Source organism: Lynx rufus, unplaced genomic scaffold (genome assembly GCF_022079265.1).
Source record: "Lynx rufus isolate CCGP_SWC_20201006 ecotype Redwood Valley unplaced genomic scaffold, mLynRuf1.p SCAF_21, whole genome shotgun sequence".
Lineage (NCBI taxonomy): Eukaryota > Metazoa > Chordata > Mammalia > Carnivora > Felidae > Lynx > Lynx rufus.
This window is the reverse complement of record NW_025814836.1, coordinates 16,818,518-16,842,109: the sequence shown is the minus strand read 5'-3', so window position 1 is coordinate 16,842,109 and position 23,592 is coordinate 16,818,518. Positions and strand designations below refer to the sequence as shown.

The following is a 23,592-nucleotide window of genomic DNA, read 5'->3' as shown; positions in this document are numbered from 1 at the left end:
GAGTTAGGGTCAGTTGTTCTCTTGCTTTTATTTATAGTTGAAAAAAAAAATCAGCCACACAGGTCTCCCTGAATAGTTATGATTTAGTTTTGAAAAGCCGAGTAGCAAGCACACACCTTGCTGTAATAATAACGCCAGTGTCAGACGAAGGCGCCTCCAAGACAAAGGGAATGATCCCTAGGTTAGAGTCTGAATTCAGCTTCTCTCGAATTTACCAGAACTTCTCCTAGGCAATGTCATGAATGAATCCTGGGGAAAACTGAGTGCAGCACAGTTAGGGCACGGGTAGGGCAATAGTAGGAAGCAGGTGTTAGATGTGTGGCTGTTATGTGGTCAGGGGAGTGTGCCACTCTTGTTTTTATCTGCTTCTAAGCTCGCCATAGCCTAGAAGTATGTCAAAGGAGATCGCTTCTGTGGGGGAAGACATGAGTCCTCCGGTGATCTAGGTGGCAAGGCTTATGAGGGGGAGAAACACTTTTCTCGATACATGGTCCAAGATAGGTCGAGAAACAGTAGAATCTGGGTCAGGTGCACCTGTGGATTTAGTCATCAGGTGAAAAGGACGAGGATGGATGAAGCCATCCTCAACATGTCTGTCTCTTGGGTTATACTGTTCCAGCTCTGACTGGTGGCCATCTGGAGTACAGTTGACATCCTGGAATCTCTCTGTACCATCCACCTGGGGACTGTTTGCTTGCTTTCTGCAATGGATCTCATCTGTCCTTGATCCTATTGCTTCCTCTTTCTTGGTTTAGTGCCCTGTGGACTCCATTCTCTAGCAGCTCCTTGAAAAAGCATGCCTGGCAGGTAAAATTTTTTGAGATTTTACACGAAAATCACCTTAATTCTATTCTCATAGTTACTAAATGATTTGGATAGGTAAAGAATTTTACGTTGAAAATCATTTCCCCTTAGCATTTTTTTAATGTTTGTTTATTTTTGAGAGAGAGAGAGAGAGAGAGAGAGAGAGAGAGATAGCGTGCGCATGAATGGAGGAGGGGCAGAGAGAGAGGGAGACACAGAATCTGAAGCAGGCTCCAGGCTCTGAGCTGTCAGCACAGACACCAACACGCAGGGTTCAAACTCACAACCGGGAGATCATGACCTGAGCCAAAGTTGGATGCTTAACTGACTGAGCCACACAGTCAGGTACCCTCCCTTAGCAGTTTGAAGATGTTACTTGAATATCTTCTTGATTCCAGTGATGCTATTGAGAACTCCAGGGGCACCTGGGTAGTTCAGTCCATTAAGTGTCTGACTTTGGCTCAGGTCATGACCTCACAGTTCCCGAATTCAAGCCCCACATCCAGCTTGCTGCTGTCAGCACAGAGCCTACTTTAGATCCCCCACCTCCCAAAAATAAATAAAACATTAAATAAAAAAAAAAAAGAACTCCAAAACTGTTAGATTTCTGGTCCTTTGTATGTGACTTTTTTTTTCTCTTGAAGCTGGTAGAATCTTTTCTTCATCCCCTGTATTTTACAATTTCACAATGATGGGCCTTGGTGTGTGTTTGCATTCATCTGTTGGTCTTTTTCTTGATAAACATTTTCTATCTGGAACTTGTATCCTTCACTTGTAGGAAATTTTCTTGAATTATTTAATTGATGATACTTTGGGTTCATTATCTTTTTTCTTTTTCTTTTTCTGGAGTTTCTATTATTCAGATGTTGAACCTACATGACTTGGCCTCTAATTCTCTCTCCTATTGTCCATCTCTACCTTTTTGGTTTACTTTCTGTGAATTTTCTCCAATCTTATCATTCTTTCTATTGAGTTTTCTGTTTCTGACATACCATTTTTTATTTCTGAGAATTCTTTTTGTTTCTTTGATTTTTTTTTTTTTTTTTTTTGAGAGAGAGAGATGGTGGGGAGGGGCAGAAGGGAGAGGAAGAGAGAAAATCTCAAGCAGACTTGATGCCCAGTGCAGAACCCGGCATGGGGCTTCATCTTGTGACTGAGTGATTATGGCCTGAGCTGAAATCAAGAGTCGGACACTTAACTGACCGAGCCACCTGGCCACCCGTGAATAATTTCTTTATATGGCATCCTTTCCTATTTTCATGAATGCAATATTATTGTTTTTCCTTTTGAAAATACTAATGATAATTTTCTAAATTTATTTTTTGATGTCTTTTCCCTGCATGGTCTGTTTTTCCTTCAAGTTACTTTTTTTTTTTTTTTCCTGCTGGTTTTGGTCCTTATCCTTCACTGAGAAGCTTTCTTTAGCTGTTTGTCATTAGCCGTGTGCTCACGAATAAGAGTACAGTCTAAAGGCTCAAGACTTACATGGAGGTAGTGCATTTGGTGAGCGATCCAAAGAAGCAGGAATAAGGGATAGGGGGAGTGAAAAAAGACAGAAATTTATCCAGCTGGCCATTGATGTAGTGACTGGTGCTCCATTCCACGGGATGTTCTGGGTCTTAAGGAGAGTGTCTCAGAACTGTCCACCCAGGGGCTGAAAGAGGGAAAGAAACATTTATCCTCGAACGTAGCTCCACAGACCTTATCATCCCTGAATTTCTGGGCTGCACATGCCTGAACGCTGATGCTGAGTGCTTTTGCACACCCACATGGGTATCAGAGAAGCTTTGGGATGGAAAGCAAGATTCAGGGCTGAGGTGAAACTCTGTTTGCTATAGTAGCTAAGGTTCTCCAGAAAAACATAAACAACAGTAGATAGATATAGATATAAGGCATTGGCTCATGTGATTATGCTGAGAAGTCCCATGATATCCCATGATTCTGCAAACTGGAGACGCAGAGAGCCAACGGTATCGTTCCAGTCCCCGTGCCTGGGACCCAAGACAGCCAATGGCATAAATTCTCATCTCAGTGCAGGAGACCAATGCCTCATCTCAAAAATAATAAGGCAGAGAGAGAGCAAGAAAGTGCAACTTTTCCCTTCCTTCACCTTTTTGTTCTATTTACGCTCTCAACAGTTTGGGCGAGGCCCACCCATATAGGGGAGGGCAATCTGCTTTACTCAGTCTACCAATTCAAGTGCTAATCTAATCAGAGATACCCTCACAGACTCACCTACAAATAATGATTACTATCTGGGCATTTTGTGGCCTGGTCAGGTTGACACATAATATTAACCATCACACTTACTCTGGGAAGATGCAAGGAACTTGATGGGGCAGTGCCTGCAACTGTGGGCAGAGTAAGAGGTGGGACCAAGAGGATGAGAAGTGGTGCACACGAGGTGTCTGGCACACTGACCCTGAGCTTCACTGAACGGTGACCTGATCGGATCAGTTGGGAGATGCCCCAGCGTCAGACTGTGGATCTTTCCTCAGAGGCTGATTAGATTCCTCTGGAAGAGGTTTCCAGTCTCTTATCTGGAAGGTGAAGATCGTATTGCCAGCATTCTGAGAGCCAAAATGGCACAACATGGTTGGAGTTGCTGCATTTGCTATATATCTGGCCTCTGGATCCCCCAACCCCCCCCCCCCCATTTCTGCCATGGTTCTTATGTCCTCTGTGTGCCTGGCATCCTCTAGATCAGAGATTCTCACTGCAGGATGAACCTCCAATCTTCTGCTGGGATCAGGGATGGGATGGGGGATCCAACTGCTTTTCAAATTGCTCTCACTCACAGCCTTCTCTTCTACCCTCAGTCCCAATGATCCCTGGTTCTGGCAGTTTCTGAGCCTTTTGAGGTATTTACAGTAGAAGCTGGGTTGCAGCTCAGCTTTCTCTGATCTGCTAAACCGGTTACCACCAGTTAGCCATCTATTTTCCAGTTTCTGAAATTGTGTTGCTCTTTTCTCCTGTTCTCCTTTCCTTCTGAGTTTATGACTTAAAAATAAAAAAAAAAATTAAAAATAAAAAAAAGAAGAAAGAGAGAAAGAAAGAAAAGATTTGAAAAAAAAAGAAAAGAAAAGAAAATCTGTTTAGAGCAGTTTTGGGTTGGAGCAAAATTAGTTGCATGAATACCATCTGCCATCTTAGCCTGAAACTCACACGCCGTTATACAGATAGCTGTCTCCTTTGTGCGCTTCCTGCTTCAATTTAAACATCACCTCTTCAGAGAGGCCTTCCTTGACCACTCAGTTGAAATCAGGCCCCCGTCATTATGGCGCTTACCTGGTATTTTTTTACTTATGGACTCCTGCCCCATTAGAATGTAAGCTCCATGAGAACAGGTACCTCGCCCCCCCCCCCCCCCCCCCGCTTGTAAAACAGTACTTCAAACATGGAAGAAGCTCATTATTGAGCACATTGTTATAACTGTGTTTGGAAATGATATTTGGAGTTTCAAATGAATGTCAATCCCGGGAGCAATGTACCCTGGGAAGAAGGAAGACTGTCACAGGGAAGAAGGAGAGGGGTGGGTACAGAAGTAAGAGTCTGCATATAATCATGCGGAATAGAAGCGGCAAAACAAACAGCAGAGAGCAGGAGCAGAACTATAGGAATCTGGAAAGGCCTATACTTGAAAACCGTGTCTCTGACTTGAGGCAAAGACATCCTGGGTTCTGTTGAGCCTCCATCATGAGCGGGGCTGATCACATAAGGGACACACCCCAGACCAAGGTAGACACAAAGGACAGAAAACGAAGAAAAGCAGACCCTGCTGGCGTCTCTGCCTCTTTTTTAATTGCCACAGGGAGCCAGGAGGGCTGAAACAGGGAAACAGATCTGGAGAGCTCCCGGGAAGCAGGGGCACAGTGGGAAGCCCGGTTCTGCAGCGTATGAGACCATGTTACCTTGGGAATGAAAGCTGCTGACTCCATTTCATGTTCCAGGAATCCTTATCATCAAGCAGGGACTCCTTATTTTTTTAATTTATTTTTTTATTTTTAAAACTTTTTTTAATCTTTATTTATTTTTGAGACAGACTGAGTGGGGGAGGGGCAGAGAGCGAGGGAGACACAGAATCTGAAGCAGGCTCCAGGCTCTGAGCATACAGCAAAGAGCTCATCGTGGGACTCGAAGTCATAAACTGGTAAGATCATGATCTGAGCCTGAGTTGGCCACTTAACTGACTGAGCCACCCAGGCGCCCCAACCAGGGACATTTTAAATGCTATTCACATCCCTGGAGGTACCAACCATTGCGTGACCTTTATTTCATTTTTTTTAAAGTGTTTATTATAACAAATGCAGATGTCTCAATTAAATAGTTAAAAGAAAAAGTTACCTTCCTGTCTAACAGTGTCAGCTTTTAGCTCAGCAGATTATTTGGATTTCAGGTTTTTCTTTTCTTTCTTTATTTAAAAAGGTATTACATTCACATGGTTCAAATTTCAAAAATCACCAGTGGGTATAAAGTGGAAAGTGACATTCCCAGTTCCTACTTCATTCTCTACCTTCGAGATCTCCATGGAGGCAACCAGTGTAAACAAATCCTTGTATCCTTACAGAATATTCTCGGCCCGTCCGTATTTTCATTCGGTCACAATTAAATAGGACCACAACTACTCAGAGCACACACAGAGGTCTTTCCTTCACGTGAGCCAAGGCTAAGGGCTCTTCATATTCCCCTGCAAATAAACAGCAGTAATAGAAGCCATTGTGGGGGAGGGAGGGATCTCTTCTCCATTCATTGGCAGATCACTTAGCCCGAAAAAGAACAGTGGAGGGGATAGGATGGGGTCCTCCAGGTGTCAGGTGCCTTTAATTTAGGGCAGAGCTAGTCTAACTTTAATGAAGGACGGCTAAAGACACGCTAAAGATATGGCAAAGGAAATTATGGCTGTCACGTGTTGCGGGGAATAAAGTTTCAACGTAGCCAATAAGGGCTTTCTCTGAAGAGGATGTTGTGTGGGATAGAAGCTTGGGAGAAGAAAGCTACTTTATGTAAGCTGCCTAAGGGAGTCACCCCACGGTTGAGCTGTGTGGGTCCACGCTCAAAGATAAAACAAAACAAGACCTAGATGTTTCCCACATGACGTGCAAGGAGTTTGACAGTAACAGGGTGGGGCCTGCATCTGGGAATTCACCTAGGATGGACCAGATATTTCCCAACTGGAGGGAGGCCCAATTCTGAAGGTGGAACATTTCAATGAAGTCGAGGATGGGGCAGCTGGCAAATTAGACAGCCCCACATGACAGGGATCCAACTGAACTTCTCTGGCAAGGTGCAGTCTTCAAAAAGAAACTGGGAGAGGCTGAAGGGAATGGGTCCAGGGCCAGACCACCTGGGCTCGATCCTGGTTCTGGTAAGTCTTGTTGGTGTGAGCCTAGGCAAACTAAACTCCTTGCACCTCAGTTTCCTAATAAAGATAATACAGAGGGATAATAATAGTCTCTCATAGGGGTGCTCAATTAATCTACAATGAGGGGTGAGAACAATGCCTGGCACATAGCTAACTCAAGGCTTTTCAGCTATTACTATTTTTCCCCCCAATGTTTATTTATTTTTGAGAGAGAGAGAGAGAGAGAGAGAGCAGGGGAGGGGCAGAGAGGGAGGGAGACACAGAATCTGAAGCAGGCTCCAAGGCTCTGAGCTTTCAGCCCAGAGCCTGATGTGGGGCTCAAACTCATGGATGGTGATATCATGATCTGAGCTGAAGACGGACACTTAACCATCTGAGCCACCCAAGTCACCCCCAGACATTACTATTTTTAATAAAGGCCTGTTCAGGTCTGTTTTGCTGGCACAGAATACTTGGTGAAGCATATGGAAAAGTAGAATCACAGATGGATTTAAGGTAGTGGTAGGAAGGGAAAAGGCGAGTGAACAATAGCAACACACAGGGAAGAATGAAGAAAAGGGGTTCAGGGTGGCGCTAATTCAGAGAAAGAAGTCTTGTTGCAGGTCTACGGTGTTCAAAGCTAGACTGTATATGGGGACGTCTGTTGGAAATTAAATGGAGAAAATTTAATTAAAGAAGCACTCTGTTTGTGTGCCCACTTACAACTAAACTTATATTGCTAGGGTGGATGGCCAGGTTGCATAGAAGGAATCCACAATCTATAAGTCAGGAGACTTAGGTTCTAGTCTTAGCTCTGCCCTAAGCAATTGATGCCAATTTGAGCCAAGGCAATTAACAACTGTGGTATTTTTTTTTATTAAAAATTGTTTTTAAATGTTTATTTTTGAGAGAGAGAGTGAGTGAGGGAGGGACAGAAAGAGAGAGGGAGACATAGAATCAGAAGCAGGGGGCTGTCGGACATGGGGCTCAAACCCATAAACGGTGAGATCATGACCTGAGCCGAAGTCAGGCACTCAACTGACTGAGCCACCCAGGTACCCTTCAACTGTGCTCTTTTTAAAAGAAGGACCAGAGCTAGTTCCTGGGCCTGATGAGTATTTAACATTCTAACCCAGGGGCAGGGTCTCTAGAGAATTTAATAGTTGCCCCAAGAATCATTCTTGCAAATAAATCTGTTAAACTAAGAGCCTCTGGTGTTCTCTTCCATTTCCCTAGATTCCCTGCCAAAAGAAGCAAGATTTCTATAGTGGTGGCAGTGGGAGAGAGCCACTTTTTCCTTTCTCATCCATTTCAGGGAAGTTTAGATTTTCAGTTATTCCTGTTGAATGCCTAGAATAGCTTCCAGATCAAAGTAGGAAGACATAGTGAAAAATAGTGAGATTTTCTTAAAGTAAATTAAGTTTATTTTGCCTGGTTTCTCAGGGAGAAGGTTGGACAGGTAGATTGTGACTGTTCAAGTTAAAATTACCCCTTTAAACAAATACTGCCCTAAAGGGTGGAATCAAGTCCAACCAAGATTATGAAATACTGATTCAGTAAGTTCTAAGGACACTGTACATTATGAATAGGCTGCCTCGCATAAATGGGCAACCGGAAGCTTACCAACCCTTAAGTAGATGGCAACTCAATTTGGTTATTGGGCTTGGGGATATGTGCTTGGTTGTAAAAACCACTGGTCCTGACTTTGTGACCCTTAGGGAAAGACTGGTTGGTTAGATCTTGAGTTCTACAGCTGAGGAGACATGGCTGCTTGCCCAAGGGCTATGAACCTGCATCTTGTTTGCTTATCAACCTGTCAGTCATTTTCCTTTTTCTAAAAAAAGAAGACAAAAATCTGAGCTCAGAAGCACTGCATTCCGAGCTTTTTCCAGAAATGAAGCTATTAACCAGAAGTGAAGGTCTCTGTACTAAATTCTACCTGGCCTAGCCTGCGCCAGGAACCACCACCCGCACCCCTCCCCTCGCCAGCCAGCCTGGAGGGGTCCGCACTGCGGGGCGAAAAGCAACAGCTCAGCTCCAAACCCAAAGGTTCCATCACCAGCCAATCGCGGGCTGGCGCCCCTCAAGAAAACCAGAAACACCTAAGGGAGGTGAATGGCACTGAGGTCAGCCTATCCGCGCGGAAGCAGCCGAAGGGGTGGGATCAAAATTAGCCAATAGCGCCGAAGTAGTTGTTGTTAGGAGGGAGGAAGACGCCTGCGAGCGTGCGTGAGGCCGCTCCCGGGAAGGGGTGGCAGGAAGCTCGCGGAGCCAATGGGCGAGGCGGGCGGGCGGCAGCGCGCGTGCGCGCTGGGACCAGGGGCTGCGGGCGGGAGGCGGGGAGAGTGGGGGAGGGGAGCGGGCAGGAGCGCGGTGGAGCTGCTGCTGCCGCCGCAGCCGCCGCCGCAGCGAAGAGGCCATGTTGTGTGGTGTGTGGGGCGGGGGGAGGAGGAGGAGGGAGTAAAGCCGAGAGAGGAGACGGGAGAGAGACACCACACACACACGGCACAAGATGGCCGGAGAGGCAGCAGCACCCCGAGCTGTCAGGCGCTCCGCCGCGGCCGCGGGGCCCGCCGGCCGGCGGGAAGCTGCGCCTGGGCGACCCTCAGGCCCGCGGGAGCGAAGCGGCCGCGGCTGAGGCGAGGCGGGCCGCGCGCCGGTGTCGGAGCCCGCGGCAGAGGCGCCCGGGGCGGCCGGGCCCACGACGCCGAAAGCGCCGCTGCGGCAGCGGCCGCGGAGGCTCCCCGGGGCCCCGGCGACTCGACCCGGCGCGGGCGGGAGGCTCGGGCGGGCGGCACGGCGCGGAACGCGGGTGCGGGCGACCTGGAGGTGCCGACAGCCGCGCTCGGACCCGGTGAGTGGCTCCCCGGCTCCTTTTATTGTCCTTTGTCCTTGGGAGGAAAAGCAAAATGTCCTTGAGCGCGCGAGCAGGAGGGGGCGGCGGGCCGGGCCTCGCTGGCCGGCTCTCCCCAGGCGGCCCCGCCGGCGGCGCCCGCTGGCTCTCCGGGCGGGAAGCGCCGGGCGCCTTGGGGCCGGGGGGCGCGCGGGGCCCCGCGGCAGACCCCACGGGGGGCGGCCTCGCTGCCCGCGGCGGCCCGGCCGGGAAAGGGGCGGCGGCGGGGGACCGCAGGCGGGAGCCCGAAGGGGACTGCGTGAGGAGAGCCCCTTTCTGCCCGGGTGAGTTATTTTGATATTTAGGGTAAGGGGGAAAAAATCCTTTTCAGGTTCTCCAACGGGGGAGCTTTGTAACCTCTTTCCGGCGAGGTGGGAGCTCTCCTTCATGGTGGAATTTAAAAAGAACAATGGAACCCTGACTACGTTTAAACAAAAATAAAACTTGTGTTTTTTTTTTTTTCTTTTGGGTGTTGGCTTTTAACTCTTTCAAAGCCGATTTTGAAAACGGCTGCAGTGTTACAGACAAGAAGGTACTTGCTGCTTATTAAAACCTTGATGACGTTAAGGTTGTCTTTTAAAAATGCAAGTTGGAGAAGTGCCGCTGGTATTTCAAAAATTACGAAGATAAGTTTACTATGCTGTCGTCTCGGCTGTTTAATGGAAATAAATAGGTTTTAATTACGAGAGTAGACGATGACGTTTGATCAAGATAGTTTATTTTGCGGACTAGTTACGCCAAGATTAGTTGACATTCTGGTGTTTGAATAATGATTAAATATACTGTTGGGTACTTTTTAAAAGGTCATAAGGAGCCGTTATCTGTAACTTACCACACCTGAATGTTAGAACGTACTTGGATCAGTTCCTGGACTTCTAAAAGTTGAAGTTCATCATTTTATTATTTTTAAAAATAATGTATGTTAGGTCAAGCCGTGGTCGACGAAACTTTTACAAAGGAATATTCTGACGCCAAATCTCTTTGTGAAGTTACTTTCTCTTAGTGTAAATATTAAAGTAGGACTGTTCTCGGTAATGGGCGATGAAGAGGAGCCATATTTGTTGCATTTGTTGCATGCATAAAAATCTAGATCTGCTGAAAACGGAAGAGTATTTTAATAATAAATACTGCTTTCTCAAGAATTTGCGGAGTCCTCTATAGTTTTGAGTTTAAAAAACTGAGAGGGAATTTAAGTTTAATGGTTTGAGGAGCAAACCACAAATGCACAAACCTTTGTGTATTTTGTAATATATTTGTCTTCATTCTGCGGTAGCTCTCGTGTTGTAAAGGTGCAGATCTACGTAAAAACAGTGTTGGGCAGATTTACGTAGTACTTAGAAAATCAGAGTTACTGGTGTAATCGACCGTATTTCTGATGGTATTTTTTTTGTCAGTGAAATTGCTTTATTTCTGAAAGGCATTCATATAGTGCTACATGTTACATCAGTTGCGCATATCTTGATTTACAGAATCTTAAATATCAATTTTGGTTTTTCAAAACCGCATTTTTTATATTTGAACACTGAAAGAAGTTTTAAACGTATATTCTGAATCTGTTTTTTCAGGCTCCTTTTTTGAATAGTGAAATGCAAAATAATTGCTAGCAATTTAACCTCGTAGGATCTTTTTATGGGAGAAATGGGGGAAGGGAGAGACAAAATTTCCAAGACCCTGGTTTGAAATTGAATAAAGGTCATAGGCACTACATGTTTTAGACTTGCTTAAAAGACAAAGCTAATATCTCACTTGGTGAGATCAAATAACTTGTGGTTTAAAAATTTAAAGTAACCAGTAGCCATTTTAACTTCACTAATTTCTCCTGGAGGAGTTAATTTTTAATTGTTTGTAATTGTAAAAGGTATTTCTAGATGGTTAATGTAATTTTTAAGATGATTTCAGTGTTTAAGCAGGGTAAACTTTTCCTTTGTTTTTGTGTATTGCCTGGCATCAAAAGAAAAATAAAAATGAGGTTATAATCTTAAATCTGTCTGGAGATATGAATTTTCTGTAGTTTATTTAATCTCCGTGCCTTAATCTCTAGTGTTTATTCATGCCACCAAAAGATGAGGAAAACAAAGACTGATAGATTATTAAGATAAGAAATAACTGCATCCTTAACTGTAAAGGTGGTGTGTCCATGAGCCGTCCCTAAATTTGCCCATAGATCATGTATTTGGAATATTTTCTTATTGTTTCATCACACTGAAACTTTGGCCAAGAAATGTTTAAAAATCAAAACATTGATACATCTTTTTTTTTTTTTTTAAGGTAATTTACCAGATTAAATATGGTTGATGATGGTTCTGAACAAATACAGCTTTTATGAGGTAAGGCTGGGTAAATTTTAATTACTTTAACATAAAAAGCCTATTTGGTTTTTATTTTGCTCTTTGATAAATTTGTATTTCCAATGAGTAGTGATTATGAGCATGAATAACTGAATATCTGAAATAATTTGACAAAGCCTTTAAACCTTTCCGTTAAATGAAAAGTGTATGTGCTTAGCCATTGTAACTTAATGTGCCTTTTGAATAGTTTAAAATACTGAAGGTCCCTTAAGCCTTTGTTTAATTTGGGGAACAAGAAAAGACTGATTATATTTTGAGAAAAACTGTGAACCAAAGATACATTTTTTTCTTTGTAATTCTCTAATATGTTGTGCAAATTAATTTTTTAAGTATTTAAAGAAATGAATTTATTGGAAAATTTGAGCTAGTTAGTATTCGTAGTAAGTAGATTTTAGGGAAGAACATTTTAAAAATCAAGTTTTGTGAGCATGGATTTTTTGTTTTCTTTATACAATAAAAGTTTTAAAACATTTCTACTTGCTATTTGTTGTTCCATCAATAAATTGTTTAGAATATTGGTGTATTTCCCCCTCCCCCCCAAAAGGTATGCCATTTTGAAGACTGAGACCGTGGAGTTTTATCCTTGAGGATAAAGGAAATATTTGCAAAAGTCTATTTTATATAGCAAGTAAGTAAATGTTTTATTCAACATCTGAAATTTAATAGCTACCAACATTTGAGTAGGAAAATATCACTAAGTTGGTCAATGAAACAAAATGTAGACTGTTCATCTCAAAAAAGAGATGAGAAAAAAGCCCATCAAATTCCTTTATCTCACATCAAAGCACTTTTGTATTATAATAAAACAGTTGATACACGTAATTTATATCAGAGCAGTAAGATGGTCATTACTTTCCAATAATCTGCTGCTTCAGGATTATGGTTAAATCAGTAGTTATCAGAGTTGTATGTCTTTATAATCTGAAATTCTTCAGCCATTTTTTGGATGATGAAGGTCACATTTTGGAAATGGTTTAGAATTTTGTATTTGCTGATCTTAACATTTCTTAAAAGAACTGTATTTTAAAAACTGAAGACACTTTCGTATTTTAGTTCTTATTAATGGAATTAATACGTTCATTTTAACTTGTTATGAGTTTGTTTTCAAACTCGTACTAAAGTGAGTTATCTTACAGGAAATTAGAATAACGCATCTAAAGAGACCTAATCTATAACTTTGTAATTGTTTTTAAAGCATAAAAGGAACAAATAATTTTCAACATGTATATAATACTTTCACATCTTAAAACTACATATGTGAATGAAAAAATACGTCTGCGGTAATTTTCAAGAAAGGTGTTTTATAAGTTAACACTGAACATGGAAATTACTGTCAAGCTGATGTTGGGGATTTAGCAGAGGAAATATGTATATATAGTACCTTCGGAAATTTTAAGAATAGCCAAATTAGCCAAATAAGTAATATAAAGGCAAGTTTACCTTTGTCCTTGAAATGTGGAAATTCTTTTATCTGTTGATGTTGGCTAATTATATCATTGAGATAGGTGATAAAGGTAATATTTTTATTGCCTTTGTTTTAGCTTAATTTTTCCTTTTCAGTCATTTTGCAGTTTGATCAAATTTGTGTTTTAGTGTGCAAAAGAAAACTAAATGTTAGACCTGTAACTATAGTGTTTTTAAAGATCTTATATATATATAAAAAATCAAAATCTATTTCATCTTAACCTTTGACACAAATGCCAAGGTTATGGTTTCCTGTATGTAAATGATAACGATATTAGATTAGCATTCACATGTGGTTGGTCACTGTCATAAAAATTGAGAATTGGGCCTTTTGGACACAAATGTATGTGAAGTGTAATGTAATTTTAAGTACAAATCAGCAATAAATTTGTAATGGCCTATCAAAGGTGCAGTTTGACCCATTAAAATAAAAAGTGAATGGTTGAAGGTTAGAAATGTTAAATGATTTGGTTTTTATGTTTTTTACTCCAGTATCAAGAATTAAAAAAATATTTAAATGATACAGTAATTTCTAAATTAATCCTCAATATAATGGATTGCAGCTTCTCTTTTATCACCAACAAGATGAACGATTATAGCAAGTCACATTTTAAAAAGGTCTTACATGTACTTGAACTTTAATGCTAATGCTGCTTATATTTAGTGTTTTGATATTTGCTGTAAAATATTGCTTGTAAAATAGGCAGTAGTTACCAGATTTCATATAAAAAGTAACTCTCTGGTTTACTGCTATATTCTGCTTAAGAACCAAAGTGATACTTAAATACTTGTTTTTATTTCGGCATTTTGAACTAATTTTTGGATCCTAAAAATCATTACTAGGTTGAACTGGTGATAGGTTTTATTGCATTTGTTATTATGGTACTATTTAAAAAATTACCTGAAATTCCACAGAAAGGAAAGCAGCCATGTTCTGCCCATAGTTAATCACAAGATTTTCACGAACTATGGTATGACACTTAGAGGCTAGATTATGCGATAGAGGTATGTATGTTGAATATAAATTTTCTTTCAAGTTGAATTTACTGTTATTCTTAGTTTTTTGATTATTTAAAAATTTGGACTGTGGACAACCAATTAATTTACTTATTTGCTCCGGGTTTTTTCTTTGTTGAGAGGCTTAAGGGGAAACAGACTATGAGGACATCTCCATCTTCTTCATTCATGAGAGGTGTGTGTGATAAGAGTGGAAATCAGGAAATCGGCAATCAGGAAACCGAGCTTCTAAATGTAGATTAGCCCTGTAATCTTGATATTTCACTGCAGACCTTGTCTTCTAATCTATAGAAAGTATTTGGAGTTTCTAATCTCTTAAAATATCTTTTAGCCTTTAATTGTGTGATAAAAATAATAGTTAAGGAGTATCTTATACAAACTGGAGAATAGTTTTTGTAATTTTGCATAATATATGTGCTGTTTCTGTGAAGAAATGATTTGAATAACATGACCCCTGGGTGATAGTGTACCCGACTTTTTTGATTGTAGGCATTCCCAAATATTAATAATCTAAATGCAGATGTTGGAAAATTGATCTTGAAAACCAGTTAAGGTGTGAAATTGTATTTAAACAAGTGAGATTTAGAATGCTGCAATAAAAAATTGCTGGGTTAAATAAATATACTTAAAATTTAGTGTATTCAATGTAACACTTATAGCTGGCTATCACAACTATAAATAAGGATTTGTAGTTTACATGCTTGACATAATCTATTTAATTTCCTTTCAAAAATTTTTATATTTCAAAGACACAAGCTATCTTCCCCTACTAGATTGAGTGGCTCAGTACAAACTTAATTTTCACATTTGGCTGTTAATTTCTGAATGTAGTTAACCATTACAGTTCAAATTTGATGATGTTCTGAAGCTTATAAATAAAAACTGTAGTACTTGATTTTTTTCATAACATTCAAGTGGCATATTTCTTACAACAATTGGGTAAAGTTTTGATTTGTACAATATACAAAGTTAGATAGTTTTGTGTTTTGGAAAACAATCCTTTGCTTTTTGAAATTAAGCTATTTATTTGATAAGGAATATTTCCCAAATAAGCAATATGCCCTTGATGTGTACTATATCGTGATCATAATCATTTTAATTTAGATTATCAAGGTAGTTTGCTTAACTTGAATGGTTTCTGAATTTTCTTACAAGTGGTAATGACTTTATTGCTACCTTATTTTTGTGGAAGATTTCATATATTCATTTCAAAAGTGCTGTCAGGTTTTATTCTTATATGTAAGAATTGCGTTAAGGACTTAAAAAGGTAACAAAGTCAATATTTTAAGAAAAGCCCAGATGCGCTAATAAAGATAACAGTCTTTGCCTTTTAATATATAAGTCAAAATGTACGTTACACTTAGAGCTTTATATTGAGAATCTATGATACGGCAAAATATTAAAGATAGGTAGGAATATGAGCAAAAGTACCTACTTTTGTAGTCTGCTGAAGCCAAACTTGGCTTCTCCCCACCATTTTTAAATTTTTTTTTTTTCAACGTTTTTATTTATTTTTGGGACAGACAGAGACAGAGCATGAACGGGGGAGGGGCAGAGAGAGAGGGAGACACAGAATCGGAAACAGGCTCCAGGCTCTGAGCCATCAGCCCAGAGCCTCACGCGGGGCTCGAACTCACAGACCGCGAGATCGTGACCTGGCTGAAGTTGGACGCTTAACCGACTGCGCCACCCAGGCGCCCCATCCCCACCATTTTTAAAGGAAGGCGGAATACTGCTTTCTCAATTTTGGGAAAGGAGATGATATGGCAGATTACATTGGTGTCAGTAATTTTTGAAGTGGTGCAAAGTGAACTCCCAAGTGAAACCCACAGGCGACAAACTTGTACTGGTAGGTAGCTTTTTAATCACATTACCAGCCCAGTGTGAAGGATTCCCTCAGACCTTTTTTTTCCACAAATAAAAGTCAATTCCACCATTCTCTTAAGAGTTAAATCAGTTTAGTTCACTTACTTGATTTAAGACTTGTCTTTGTTCACAATCTCTATTCTTATTAAGGTCAAATTAAATTTGGAAGCTTAAAAGTAAATAATCCTTTTTCTTATAAATTGCTTCATTTGTTAACTTGCTAGGAGGATATTTTAGCATCTTAACTCTTAGAGATAATTTTGAAGCAGGTCTTTCCTGCATTTTTTGATTATGATTAGTCAAAATGACTAAACGGATTAAGATTTGGTAATATAATCAAGAACTTGATTTATAATTTGAAAAATTGAAATCTTAGTTATGGAACAACATTTGAATAGGTTAGTTTTAACTTAAATCCTAAACTATTGTGCTTTCTAAAAATCCTTAAATTACTACACTTTAATATTGAACTTAGAGCTTCTATGATAGCTCTACATAGTCTGGTTATTATACTTCAGAGCAGGAGTGACTGAAAAAATACCTGTAGTCAGAGGGCATTTGAAATGTGAAAAACATCATTTTCCATGTTTTGTTTATGGGGCATTTCAGTCTAATTAGTGGAAAGTATGGATATGGTATTTTTGTTAATGTATTTTAAAAAGGGTTAGAGTTAACTTGAGTAGGTCAATACAGTTGGTGACAAAAGTCGTTTGAAATTTTGTCTAAAGGTTTCTATCACTTTATCTTAAAATAATTTGATTAAATATTGAACTAATAATAATAATAATAATAATAATAGAGAAACATGGCCTTGCAGGTGGGTAATGGAAGTTTTCCTTTACGAGTCTTGAAAGTAGATTAGATGAAAGATCAGAAAATAATTCTGTACTGTTAAGAGGTGATGTTGGACTCTGAAACAACTAGTTCTCTACCTTAATTGCCCATTAGATCCATATAGGGAGGCCAGATTTTATCTGCTCTGTTGGGAGTTCTTAGGGGCTGAGACTTATGAATGGTTTTTGTAGTAACTTACTCTATAGGTAAGTCTCCAAATAGCCAGATTGAAAACCTTGGGGCTAGAGGAGCACCTGGGTGGCTCATTTGGTTGAGTGTCCAACTTCAGCTCAGGCCATGATCTTGTCGTTTGTGGGTTCAAGCCCCTTGTTGGGCTCCGTGCTGACAGCTCAGAGCCTGGAGCCTGCTTCAGGTTCTGTGTCTCCCCCTCTCTCTGTCCCTCCCCTGCTTGCACTCTGTCTCTCTCACTTTCAAAAATAAATACTAAAATTAAGAAATAAAAATAAAAAATCCTTGGGGTAAGAACTTCTGCTTGGACTCGTTCATAAATAAGTGTATGTCTTGGTCTTCTGGTGGATCGTCATGTTGAAGTTTTCAAATAAAGGCATTTTAGTAGTCTAGTTTTATCTTTTTCTGTGCATAAAATTATATTCTTTTTGTTTCTTGCAGAAATGTGAATCCTGAGACTGAATTCTCTAAAGGGCCTGTACAACGTAATAGATGTTGGTGGAACCATTTAGTAAGTTTTATTTAATTTTCATGTTTGATCGGTTTTTAAATTTTCATATGACTTTGGAAATTTGAATAATTGAATTACTTGTAAAAATATAGAGAGATTTGGTGAAGCTCAAAGCAGTACAAAAATAAAAAACATGATTAGATGTGTGTGAAGTTTATTAAAATTTTGCTTGTTTATTTACTCCAAGTTGTTATTTTCTTTCTTCACTTAAACTCCCTTACAGAATTCAAAGTAACTCACATTTGAACATACTTCTGACATTTCACCTTAGAGCTGGGTGTTGGTAACCTGCTCCTAACAATAAAGTTTTATTGGAACACAGCTCTGCTCTTTTATTTACACATTGTCTGTGTCAACTTTCCCACTATAGCTGCAGAGTTGAGAATAGTTGGTAGCTAATGGTCACAAACCCTGAAATATTTATTATCTTTTTCTGTAAAGAAAGCTTACCTGTCCTTGTCCTAGATCCATCCCTTGTGTCAACTTAATTCTTCCTAGAACTCAGAAGCCCTTGGGTTTTCTTTTGGTAATAGAACATACTTTTTAATGGATTTCAGTGTAATAATTTTAGTAAATTAAATAATTCTGAACTCTCCTTAAACTTGAAAGCCCAATACAAAATTCTTTTCACACTGGGATTATGCTTTGATGTTAGAAGACTTGGTTACTACTACTATGGAAGAGTTTATTCTAACTCCCAGCATGAGAAAGAATGGGAAAAGACTGTAGAAGTGAATTTGGATGAATTCTCTAAAGGTTTTATTATTGAGAGAACTTTTTGGTATATTTACATACTAGCTGTTTCATAAATTTGAATCCCATTTGGGAATCTACATTATAGATGATAATTTTGCTCTAATTAGTACTTCAATTTCTGTATAAATGTCTGCTATTTCTTGGTTATGTTTCGATGGTGATGGTGAGGGCAGAGATGAAAACTTTTCTAATGTACAACCATTGATCTGCTGTCTTATGTTTTAAAGACATTAATTACCTGGCACATAGTGGATCCTCAATGAATGCTTGTTGATTTATGGTATATAATTTCTGCCAAACATTATTTATCAACTAGTACTTTAGGTTTAATTGAAAAAGAAGGTCAAATTCATTATGAAAATATACATTTTAATGCGGTATTTATTTTTACTGTGTAAAAACTAAAATTTTTGACTCAGTAAAAATTGAAAGTGATACAAACTACAACTTTGAGCCTTTTAACATGCATATATAGTCAGATTTTAAACTAATATATGGAAAATAAAGAAGATTTGATCTGATTGTAAAACTTTGAAGTACCATGATTCTTTTTCTTAGTTACCATAATTGATCTTATTCTCTTAAGAGATCAGTAGCTGGCTGGTGTTTTTCAAATAATTTTGTAGTTAAGTTTTATCCCCATTGTATTTAGGACGCAGGCATATATTGTGATCCTATTGAGGATTCAAGTTACTTTTGGTAATAAAACTGTATATGTCAATTCACTATTAAATGTTTTCAAGTTTATTTTTTTTAATGTTCATTTATTTTTGAGAGGGAGTGGAGGAGGGGCAGAGAGAGAAAGAGACTGAGAATCCTAAGTAGGCTCCAGTGCTGTCAGCCTGGAGACTGACAGGGGTCTCGAACTCATGAACCCAGAGATCATGACCTGAGCTGAAATCAAGAGTCAGACCTTTAACCGACTGAGCCATCCAGGTGCCCCAAATGCTTTCAAATTTAAAGATCAGAGCAAAGAAGATTGAAGTCGTCGTAAGCACCAAGAATTTAAATTACATGATGGGAAGATTCGATTTTTGCTCCTCGTTTATACCCTTATGTCCCTTTGGTTTTGCAATAAGTATTTAAGTTTTAAAGTAATAAAAATTAACATTAATTTATTGTGGCATTATTAGAACCACCTACTTTAAAAATTAAGAGTCGTTAATCTTTTCTTTTTCCTTGTACTCTTCCCTGTCCCTCACATTTTTTGTTGCTAATAAAAATGGGAGTTTGCTGGGAAGTAGAAGTAAGGCGATTACTTATCCTTAATTTAGGGGAGGCCCTTGCAAGCCTAGTTCAGTCGGGAGTTGGATTTCAACAGACAACTTCACTTGTATTTCAGCTAACTTACTTGATTTTACAATACCAGTGATTTTGGAACACATTAACTAAATTAGAATTTAAAGAGAAGATCTCCTTAATTTCATATTCTTAAATTTTTGGATGTACAATATTTAGGGATTTTAAGGGGTAGCTTTATTTAGTGCCTTCTTACCATAGAAGTCTTTGCTTTGGCTTTTGGGAATTTTTTTTAGAACAATTTCCTTAAAAAGGAGATATAAACTATGAACATCATTGTGGAAAAATTCTACCTGTTCGTGGAATGAGCTTGGAACCTGTATGTGAAGTAAACAAAAGATGAAGGTCTCTTTGAGGATGGAATTCTATATCAAACCATCATCCTTTCAGTATGTCCATAGGAATTCACAAGTTACTGGAGAGATGCAGAGTTAGTAGGGTTTTGATATCTGAACACTACTCAGATTTCTATACTGATCTGATTTTAATGCAAGATTAAATTATCTATTTATTTATTTTTTAAAAGGTTTGTTTGAGAGAGAGAGCACATAAGTGGGGGAGAGGGAGAGGGAGAATCCCAAGCAGGCTCTGAACCACCAGCGTAGAGCTTGGTGCCAGGCTCAAACTCACACACCACAAGATCATGACCTGAGCCAAAGTTGGATGCTTAACTGAGCCACCAAAGTGCCCCTAAATTATCTTTTTAAAGCAGAGAGTGTTTGTCTTTAAACAGTTGATCCCATATGGGGTCAATCCATATCGTGTGGATTTTTCACATTGTTGTTATTGGAATATAAATTATTTTGCTTTTGTAAGGTTAGTTTGTAGATCTCCATGTACTTTGGTTATTGTGGTATATGGGAATAATAGCTAAATAACATTTATTGAGGTCTTTCTATATGCCAGGTAATGTGAAAGCTCTAAATGTACTGACTCATTTAATTCTCACTATTGCCACATGAGGTAGGTACAGTTTCCATTTTACACATGAAGAACTGGATTTTGTTACCAAGAAAATTTCCAGGCTCACAGAAAGAACTCATGCCCACTTTCTTTATTTTTTAACATAATTTTGCTTGCTTATTTATAAATTCAGTTTTTGCAAGAATTTGGAATTCCATGAAGATAAATGGCTTACTCATAAATCCCTCATTGCTCTTTTAGGTATTTTGATGCTTGACTGTGCACTTTTGCTTATTAACAAAATTCTCACTGTTGGCTTTTGATAGGCTTTGTAGGAGTGCAGACTGATCATGGCCTTACAATGTTACCAGAGTCTGCTTTCTCTTTAGCATTGGCTTTCCTCATTCCTCTTTGTTTAGCTGTCTTAAAACATAACAGTATATGTGATAGAATGATCAGTTTGCTAGTATTTTGTAATCTCTATTGTCACACAAACTAGTGCATTTTATTAAGTAATTTTAGAATGATTTTAGTACCATTAGGTTTCTTTTGAATTTTTTTTTAAATAATGATTTTTAAAATGAAATTTCATACAATGTCCTGGATGAATTTTACCTCTTGTCCTGTGGCAGAAGAATATAAAGCATTGAGTTTATCATTTAATGTACTAAATTGAATATATTGCACCTATAGCCATTGAAATGATCATAACTTGTTCTCTGTACATTAGTGTCTTTTTCATCATAATTGTGTTTACATCCCCAATGTCATTTAGAGCTTGACCTGCCATTGTACCAGTAGAGTTGGGGGACAAATTAGTTAATGGTGCAAGAGAACTGATGGTATTTTTGTTTTTATACTTAAACATAGGAAGGATATGTTCCTTAATTTTGAAGTGAATAATTCAAATGGAAGGTATTTTATTGACAATAGTAATGAATGAGTTATGTAGTTCTTATTGTAGAGTGGAGAGAAATAAGGAAAGTATGTGAAGGAGAAAGATCTTATATCTGATGTTGTTACTGATGCTGTGACACTTACCCCATTTCTAACATGAGTGCCAGTGTCTCTTGGTTACCCAGTAGTTTACTGAGTAGATTTTTGTATTATATACGTAGATAACAAATCCTAATGATAGTTTAAGAGGTAAGGATTGACTACCAGAAGATCAAAAATATTTTTCATTTAATAATCTTCTAGTCACCCAGACTTTATTTCTATAGATTTAGTTTGAGCTGCAAAACTGATTGAGAAGACTGGGGTTAAAACTTACTTTTATAGTTATGTTTGATCTTGATGGATCAGGATTATTTATTTAATAATACAGTATCCTGATTGCCCACCTAATAACTTTAGTTCAAATTATTTAAGTAATGGATTTGTTTTTTGTTGAGGAACATTTGGTATTTTGTCGATAGGAGTATTTTACTTGTGCTTAATTTGAAAGCTGATAGCATTTTATGGCAAATACCCAAAAGTCAGTTTGCATTTTTGATCTTTTTGCTTCCTAGTTGCTACATATTTTCTGTATTCTCAAATAAGTAGCTGATGATGTTGACATCTCTGTTGGCCATTTGTGTTATCTAAACAAAATTAATTAACATCTGTTGGGCTGGAAAACTATGCTTTACCCACTGCCTTGGTTTCTTTTCTTTCCTTTTTTTTTTTTCTTGTCTTCCTTAGGATTCTTTTCCATAACTAGTTTTATTTGAAGAAGCTTGGAAACTTTTCTGTCTTGAGATTTAGAATCCATAGTGTTGTTGTAATTTAGTTTTCCAGGATTTTGAATTTGAATTTTTATTTCATATTGACCATATAATAACATTACACATGTAAAAATTTGACTATTCACTACCACTTTTTTATAGTTACATATGTATCTGTGACAGTAGAACTTTGTTACTCGTTTGTAGTCTTTCCATGATTCTCTTCATTGAGAAGTGTGTGCAGTGCATACAACTTTAATATAGTACAGTTTCATAGTTGAAAGCTGTTACAAAATTAAAGCTTTGTGTATGTAAGAGTATCTTCAAGGTGGGTGGATGTTCTCTGTTTGAAGGAATAAGATGATTGGTATTCCAACAGCATTTTTTTCTTTTAATGTTTTCATCAAGCACCCAGTCAGCTTGAAGAGTCTCAAATGGACCCTACCACTGAGAAAACAAGATGGCAGTCCACTATGGGGAATTGAGGAAAATGGATTAATACAAGAGTGCTGTGATAATATACAACCAAGACAGGGTTCTTTTAACATGGATTTCATGAAATGAATGAAGACATAGGTTTCTTACCCAGCTCAAATGGACTTTATAAAGACTTTTTGTATCATTAAAACAAGCACATTTTTGACATTTGGAGAAGAAAGATGGCACATTAACACAAATGATAGTTTGTATGCCTGGAACTTTTTGCAGTTTGATTTGTATGAGTATGACCTTGTGAAATGTTAACTTTAATAAAATTTCTAACACTTTAAAATTTCTCAGTTTGGGCTTTTTTTTTTTTTTTAAAGCTGACGTTTCATTAAATGTTCAGTTACTGCCTGAAATAACACTTTGACCTTTACAGTTGCCCAGCAGGAAAGTGTACTGAATAAAGCTGGTAAAATGGAAATGGTGTGCTGGAAAATGTTTTACTTGGTTGATTAAGATTGGTCTTTTTTCACAAAGTTGTGGAAATTTATTTGTGCATTAAGAGATGGTCATTTGGTTGAAATGCTATTTTGTGTTTTTTTGAAATATCTTGGGGAAAAAACTTAACAAGGGGTAATAATAGGTCTTTAATTTGCCATGAGAGTGTAATGAGCTTATAAAATAAAACGCCTTTTGCCTCAAAATTCAGGATGAGCGATAAAGTATTTTTATAAGTTCTTTTGTGTTGATGGACAAGGTCTTTTTTACCTATGATTTTTAATATTATAAATGTCTTGCAGTTGAATATTCATCTAAAGATTTATATTAAACTGATGCTTCCTGTTGTTTTAATAGTTAATATTAGGGGAAGAAGTGTTGGATTTATATGGAAGTGTTCTTAGGGTATTCACAAAAGAACTTAAAATTTTGGTGGTGGTGATGTCTATAATACATTTTATATTAATGTGAAATAGGGCTTTTATCTTGTATTTTTATTCTGTACATTTAGGAATTTAGAATAAATGAATCGTACCGTGTAATTACTGTTTTTGGATTCTAGGTGAATACTGCTGTTCCATTTATTGATAAATGACTAATACCAGTTTTAGTAACTTATAAAAGTGGAGTAGGCTTTATTTTGATAGACCAAATGACTTGTTGATTATATTTTTCCCATTATACAGACAATAAAGAGTAGTTCAGCTTTAGTTTTTTGCTTGTGAGAAATCATTCTG

General features: G+C 38.4%; 1 long non-coding RNA gene across 2 annotated transcripts; it reads left to right on the top strand.

Annotated features, from left to right (window-relative positions):
* Positions 1 to 9,278: 9,278 nt before the first annotated feature.
* LOC124517268 (uncharacterized) lies at positions 9,279 to 22,703 on the top strand. Of its 2 annotated transcripts, none has more exons than XR_006963403.1 (5): positions 9,279 to 9,322; positions 11,307 to 11,365; positions 11,931 to 12,014; positions 17,198 to 17,267; positions 22,340 to 22,703. It is a non-coding gene; the product is annotated as an uncharacterized LOC124517268 (long non-coding RNA). The 2 variants fall into 2 exon arrangements; XR_006963404.1 differs by lacking the exon at positions 9,279 to 9,322 and adding an exon at positions 9,545 to 9,570.
* Positions 22,704 to 23,592: the final 889 nt, after the last annotated feature.